We start from the raw sequence: 8,146 nt of genomic DNA on the forward strand, positions 1-8,146 counted from the left end.
CAGCAGGCGGGTCCAGGATGAATACCTAACCCACAATGTGTGTAATGACTTTATCCGGTTGGTTTCGGTGGCTATACTACTAGTTATTAAAACAGCTGCCTTTTGTTTCACCTCCATATCTTAAATAAGGTCCATTGTCAATCTAGGAATCTCCGGCCAGTGCTCTTCGCCTTCACACAAAAAAGTTGGTCCTCGTATCCACCGACAATCGTCAGTTATATCCTCCACTGAGAGTCCCCGTGAGGCATTTTCCGCAGGGTTTAGTGTTGCCTGTGACAGCTTCTATATAGTAGCCACTCGATTTGCCAAGAAAGTATGGAATCGCCGACTCGTGTTTGCAATATATTGGAGAACTAACATGCTGTCGGTCCAGAAGAAGGACCCTTCGACCTCCAAGTCCAGTTCCTCCCTTATCATTCGATTGGCGCTGACGGCCAAGACAGCCGCACAAAGCTCCAAAGGGGAATTGTTTGTTGTTTGAGAGGGGTCAACTTTGCTTTACCATACACAAATGAACAGTGAATCCTATTTTCTTCGTCCGTTACCCTTATGTAAGATGCCATACCATAAGCTGCGTGTGACGCATCGCAGAATATGTACAGTTGGACTGAGACGATTTTACCAAATTCCTTGGATTTGTAACACCTAAGAATGCGGAGTTTTGCAAGTTGCGACAAGTCGTCTAGCCATGCCTTCCATGTTGTGTTGTTGTGTCCCAGCAGTGGTTCGTCCCATCCTTTCTTTCTTCGGCATTCATCTTGGAACAATTATTTAACCTTGATGGTGAACTGAGCAATGAACCCGAGAGGGTCATAGAACGAACTGGCAACACTCAATAAACCCCTTTTTGTAGTATGCTTATATTGTACTTGAACCTTGATCATTCTCTAGGTCCCATATGACTCCTAGGCTCGTAGTATTTGTCGACTTAGGTTGAGCTCCTTTGTCCCTATGTGTTTCTCTTCAAGTGGGATGGAACTGAGAACGTCCTTGTGATCACTTGCCCATTTTCTAAGTCGACAGTCTCCCTTCGCGAGCAATTGTTGTAAGTGTCGAGCCATCTTTGTCACTTCATCTGGAGTGTCTACTGACAGGAGCAAGTCATCCACATACAAGTTGCGTTCTGCTTGAACAACAGTTCCCCGAAGCTCGAGACCGTATCACGAAAAGTACGTCTCAGTGCGTACACTGTACATGAAGGGCTCCACACGCCCCCGAAAGAGGTGCACCTTCATTCTATACGAGCACGGAGTTCGAGTCAAGTAACAAGGCTTCAATATCGGCCACGTGTGCAATTCTTCCTTGTCGAAATCGCATCAGGACTCCTAACAATTTGTTGTTGAGGTCCGACCCTTGTAGTATTCGGGTGTTTAATGACGTGTTGTCGTACTTTGCGGCGCAATCGATAACGATCCTTACTTTATCTGGCTTGTTGGGATTCAACACCGGATGATGTGGAAGGTACCACGTCGTACCTGGATTGGAAATCAGTTGCGATGTAGACACTAGTTCAGCATTATCCTTGTGCAGCAGTTGTCTTATTTCTTCGGTTTAGCGCTGGTGAAGCCGTGTATCTTTAATCAGTTTTCTCTTGTGACTCTTTAGTTGATGCACAGCCATAAGTTTATTGCCAGCAATCTCTGGCTCTTCTTTCCGGAATGGTATTGGGAATTGATAGTGTTCTCCTACCTTGGTGCCGGTGAGTGTCCACAATTCCAACACACTCTTGTCTTCCACCGAATGAGCGACGCATGTTACCTCTGATATGATTGACGTCTAACTCCCAAAAAAGCCTGACTTGCCTCTCCAAATGTGTCTCTTGAGTCTCGGTGGTCCTTGTTGTCAAACATTCTATAGTATAGGACTACATTTTGTATCCCATGGGTCTGTTCACTGTCTATCCTAAACGCGTCCGAACTGCAAAAGGGGCTCCATCATCTCTTATCCTTACCTCTAGAGGTATAAATGCCTGTGGAGCATCCTGACCAATTCGTAATTCCACTGAGCCATTCCAGTCAAGGGCTATCTCCCCGAAGGTGGTCACATCCCGAAATATCACGAGCAGTAGCTACCGATTCTTGCAATGTCGACGGAAGCCTGTCGATGACGAGTACTCTTGGCAGGGGGACTGTTTGCCTGCGTTTCAGACCAACACTGCCAGCCTCCAGGTCAACTTCGGTTGCCCATTGGGTCGATTCATGTATCGGTGTTCCAACGGAAAGGTGCACCTTCTTCCCTTCTACGCCCATTTTCCTCGCTAACCTTTGGGTACAAAACGATTTGTCACTACCAGAATCGAGAAGTGCCATTATACTGACTGTAGTCCCTTCACAGTTTCTTGTTCCACGTACGTTGACATCCACCACAAGCAAGATGATCCGAGGTATTTTGAGTTGTCAGGAGTCGGCATCTTCTTCCATTTTGACCGGTTTATTGCTTGATCCAATTGTGGAAGCATTGCCTCTCCGCTCGATCGTGTAATCGCCAATTAAGACGACTATGGGCTTACAGGATAGAGAAACTCGTTACGATGGACTCTTAACAATTTAATTCGGTCATAACCTGTCAATACAAATTACATTTCACTAAATCACTTCCTTAACACATAATATAAAGTCTTAACATAATTATTGAAGACACATATATTAAAGAATGTGTAATTATAAGATAAGTAATTCTCATATATGTAAATTATTTAATACATCACAATCACACTTACGTGTTACGAGTCTAATGCCAGCAGAGGTTTTAGCTGTTCACAGAATGTCTGTAAGAGGTAGTCTAACCGAGTAGTCTCAGTGTATCCCCTGCGTAGACGGCCACACGCCATCTGCATAAACGTGTATTCAACAAATACCAGTGTAGCTTAGCGTAAACACCCTCATAGCTCGCTTCACTCCCCTCTCTTATATCTTCACTACCTCGTAACACTCCCCTCGTTGAGCTTGCGCGCTGTAAAAAAAAACAATACAAGAGATCCTGGTGTATTGCAAAAATGGGCAGAAGAGGCTCACCTTCTCGTTAAGCAAAAAAGAAAAAAACCCCAGCAATTCCATGTCTATACACCAGCATCAGGTGTGTTCGCTGTAAGTAAGGCTCCTTCCAGATAACAGAGTTTTACAACAGAGCGCACTATCACATTGCACTGTAACGGCGGCTGTTTCTCTCTACTCATACTCTGCCTTTATCTTTTACTCTTACTTCTCTTGTCTTAGTTGTTTAATTCCATGGTTCTTTCTACTTGCTTCAATGGTTACTGCATAACCTTAGTTCTTTTGGTAGCATGGACGAAGGTCTAGGCACATGGGTATTGTAATTCTGATATCAAGTCACTTGGACGGGAATAAAGGTAACTACTGTGGGAGAAATGAATACTCCTAAAATACTCAAAGAACAGGTTTATTAATATAAAATCAAAGGGAAAAAGAGATATTATTAACATATAACTTCAAGGTGCAACTCCTCGCTTACTCAACTGCAACTCAGTATTTTCTTATTGCACACAACCTTACTGGTGTTACATTACATTACATAGCAGGACCAGTTCCTTGGCCCTACTCACAATACATAGTTACATGACAACTCCTTGCAGATTACTTTACTTCTCACACCTACTGGTGATGTGATATTACAGTACAGTTACAAGAATCAACTCCTTGACTTTACTCAGGTAGCCCAAAGGGGACAACTTCCCTTCTCACACATTACTCGGTAATTCTCATTACATCCAGTTATAAGACAACCTTACTTAAGATACTTCACAGAGTATTGGTAGTGCATAGAAGATGCACTCACACACATCACGATAATACTGATACCAATAAATACATGGGTACACTACTCAACATAGGATAATTATTATCTGCTAATTATCTAAACATACAACAACACTATGGGCCATATCTCCAAGGTATGTCCCAGGGCATAGCACTGGCGCCTCTAACAACTGACGACTGCTATTGTGGTTGGTTACACTCTGACCAGGGGGTCTGGGGCCCTCGGCCCACGAGGTGGACCTGCCGTTTCAATCATGTCAGATCAACGACATCGTCGATATATTGCTCCCTGCTGGGAATCTACTGGCTCTGGGGCTATCGGTGAATGTCAAATAAGCCCAGCCTGGATCTGTAGACAAACAAAGTTGACGTAAGGAGAGAGGGAGGCAGGGACTGGGAAGCATGATGACAACACCATCACAACAAATCTCTCGTCTGGCAACCTCAAACGACATTTACTTTAGATTACTTCTTACACTGGGTGAATGACAATTCCACTGTTAAAGCATGAACACTGATAATACACTACAATGACTGAATCAAACTGAATTCCTAGGGAACACTGCTACACACCTGTAGACAAACGAAGTTGACGTGAGGAGAGAGGGAGGCTCTTTGTCCTCCTCGCACTGGTTTATATACCCCTGAGTTGCCAGCGATCGCTACTCACGCAATGGCAGAAATTACAAACAAGCCAACTGTTACTCATTCAAAGATGACCCTCAGTTGACAGAGGTCTGGCGAATTACTTTAGTTGATTTACACAGAGTAATTCAAGATTGAGCTTGCCAGTAGAAGTGGAAAAACGATATTGACAACTGTGTTCGAAGGCGGGACTTACTGGGAGGGATCCTGAGTATAAACATCGATGGGGAAAACCGTCTTCTCATGGATGGCTAACCCACTCATGTTTTGCGTTAAGTGGAGTATAATAAGAATCAGTAGTGTTAAAACAGACTAGATCAACTTGACCATGACAGCATGCAGTCTTGACCTTAACGCCACGTACAAGCCCATCATCATTAGGCCTCGTTTCAACAACCCTTCCCAAAGGCCATTGGTTCCTATGGGTATATTTTCCGGCTACGATGACCATGTCATTACGTTGAAAGTTGTTCTGCAGTTTGGGCTGTCTTGTCGGCTGCGTGGCAGAGGCAAGAATCTATTCAACCAATGTTTCCAGAACTGGTCTGCTAAGAACTGTGCATGTTTCCACCTTTTTCTATATGATGCCCCAATCTGCAGACCACCTGATGGGAGGCCATGTTTTGACCCCAGGCACAGGAGGATGAGTGGGTGTGAGTACATCCAGATCATTCTTTCTGACACAGGAGTAGGCATCTCGTTCACCACTACTTCTTCACCAAAAAAGCGAAGGCGCTCGTCGTCCAGCTGTGATCCCACGACCGCTCGGACAACCTTTTTAACAGTCCGTATCTGGCGTTCCATACACCGCCATAGGTGACGTGGTGGGAGGAAGCTTGAATACCCGGCCTAACTGCTTCCTCAATAAAGCATTTTTAAGTCTGATCGTGTAACTTCTTGCTGCTGATTTCAGTTCCTTATCCGCACCAACCATGTTCGTCCCATTTTCCGTTAATAGCGTTCGGAGTGCCTTGGCGGGCTGAGAATCTTACAATGGCATTAGAAAGCGATCGCGTCCGGAACGATGCCAGGACCTCAAGATGTACGGCCTGGGTGGTCAAACACGTGAATAGACGACCCCATATCTTGAGGCTCTCAGTAGAGCCAGGTGATTTTGTTTAGTAGCTTGCGACTCCTGGGAATCCAAACTTTCTGTCTCAAACACGCCAGTGTGTGTTCCCTTCCCGAATGCCGAGCCTGATTCTCACGTACCTCTTGTACTATGATTTCAGTGATGTAATGCTTGTAAGGAAGCAATTTGGGATACCGATTCTCAAGGCTAATAGGTGCATTCTTCATTCATCTTTCCTACAGGGTACTCTCATTAGTCCATCCTCGGTCAAACACGGTTCCAGTTTGTAAATCCCACCTTGTTTACTTAGTTCACTCCCAGTAAGAGCCTTTGACCCCTCTTGATAACACTCCCTTAGCACTGAGCGTAAATGTCAACATTTGCCTCGTTCAACTCCGCTACACTTAGTCAGGTTTGCATGTCCATCTGGCGTCCCCTTTTTCTAAACCATTTTATGAATTTTTTGAGCCAGGCTACTCCCTTCAGGAGGTAGCTCCAGGATGAATGGCCCCTTTTCGTAGCAGGCGTAGTTGTACATAGATCTTGGCAGAAAACTTATCTCGTTTCAGGTCCCACATAACTCTCCGTTTTTGTCCAATTAGGCGCCACTCCGCCAGAATTTTTATTGTTGGGAAAGTAAGTTTGGCTGATCATTGCAGAAAAGTGTAGGGAGCTGATACTGTCCAGTGGCAATTTATATATATATATATATATATATATATATATATATATATATATATATATCATGGTTTTGGTGTGGATCAGTCCACAAGAAGAATCGGTAGTAGTAGGGTAGTATGTGGATTATATTATATAAAGATAATATTATGTAGTATTTCTTCTTACCGTAGAGTTCGATACCTTCACACTGTTTACTTACAGGAGATTGCGTATCTACGTAGAAGTTCACTCCACCACTCGACATTCCATGATTTATACTTGATAAATGATGATTTAATGAATTCATTTAATTTTCAACATCCATCTAAGTTGTTGGTTACTATGTCATAACCAATCAGTCATACTTCTAGTAATAATAAGATAGGATCACAGATACGGGCAGATAATTGCACTTACATTTATTTGTCAAGCTTCCATACAATGATTTACAATTTGCATGGATATATGATTTACTCACGTTCACGCTGTAGAAAATTAATCTTCTAAAACAGGAATTTCCAACAGGGGACACAGTTACCCTACTGTGGTGTGACTTAACAGAGCCTTAATTCTTGGTGATACATTTACTGCCAGCCTGGATTGCTTTTGTTGACACCAGGCTTCATCACAAGAACTTCTTCCCGCGGACATAACAACAAAAAGGTACTCTGGTTTACCACACATTCTCGCGTCACTGACCAGTCACTGTGGACGGTTGTCGCGGCAAGTAGAACTGGTAGCTTGACTTGAATTAACCATTAGGTGCAATAGACCAGCCTGGATTGTTTGGCGCAACCAGGCTTCCCACGTGATATTTCCACGGGGATAACAAACCTAGGTTAACACACTTAGTCTCGTGTCGATCACGGTCACGGTGAGCGAGTGTCGTGCAGGAAGAACTCTGTAGCGTGAATTAATTAACCATTTACTGTAGGTTTTGATAGGCCAGCCTGGATTGCTCTTGTCGCAACCAGGCATCCACCACGTGATATTTCCCGGGGATAACAACCTAGGTTAACGCGCTTAGTCTCGTGTCGACGACGGTTCACAGGGCCGGAGTGGTGGAGGACTCTGTGTGGTGTGGTGTCCCGCCCCCTTCAGGAGGGAGAGGATGGAGACGACGTCTTAACTAACCCATGGCTCAGGGGATACTACTCAAAATGAGGTTTTTGGGTGTGAGCGATGAACAGTACAACACTGTTTCACCCGCCCTAAAGGCTAGCTAACATACACTAATTGAAAAATACATGTCCCAGTTATGCCTCGCCGGGCGTCTTATCTCTGGAAAAACTTTGAGTTGGTTGTGGGTGGGTAAACCTAACCCCATGACAATATATATATATATATATATATATATATATATATATATATATATATATATATATACACACACTTCATTTTAGTCCATTTAACTGGACTTTGAACATATAATCAACGACCTCACCAGACAGGAATCGAACCCTCGACCTAGTCACCCAGTAGGTCGAGGTTCATTCATATATATATATATATATATACATATATATATATATATATATATATATACATATATATATATATATATACATATATATATATATACATATATATATATATATATACATATATATATATACATATATACATATATATATATATATATCATATATACATATATATGTGTATGCATGTGTGCATATGTGCATGTGTGTGTGCATGTGTGTGTGCATGTGTGTGTGTGCATGTGTGTGCATGTGTGTGTGTGTGTGTGTGTGCATGTGTGTGTGTGTGTGTGTGTGTGTGTGTGTGTCCAAGTGTGTGTGTGCATGTGTGTGTGTGTGTGTGTGTGTGTGTTGTGTGTGTGTGAAATAGTGTGTGTGTGTGAAATGTGTGTGTGTGTGTGTGTGTGTGTGTGTGTGTGTGTGTGTGTATATATATATATACCATCCTCAAAAGAACAATATTTCATAGTTTGTTGAGTTCTGTTGCAGATCATACGACTCTGAACAATATC

The sequence above is a fragment of the Homarus americanus genome, unplaced genomic scaffold, assembly GCF_018991925.1.
Source record: "Homarus americanus isolate GMGI-L3 unplaced genomic scaffold, GMGI_Hamer_2.0 scaffold32583, whole genome shotgun sequence".
Lineage (NCBI taxonomy): Eukaryota > Metazoa > Arthropoda > Malacostraca > Decapoda > Nephropidae > Homarus > Homarus americanus.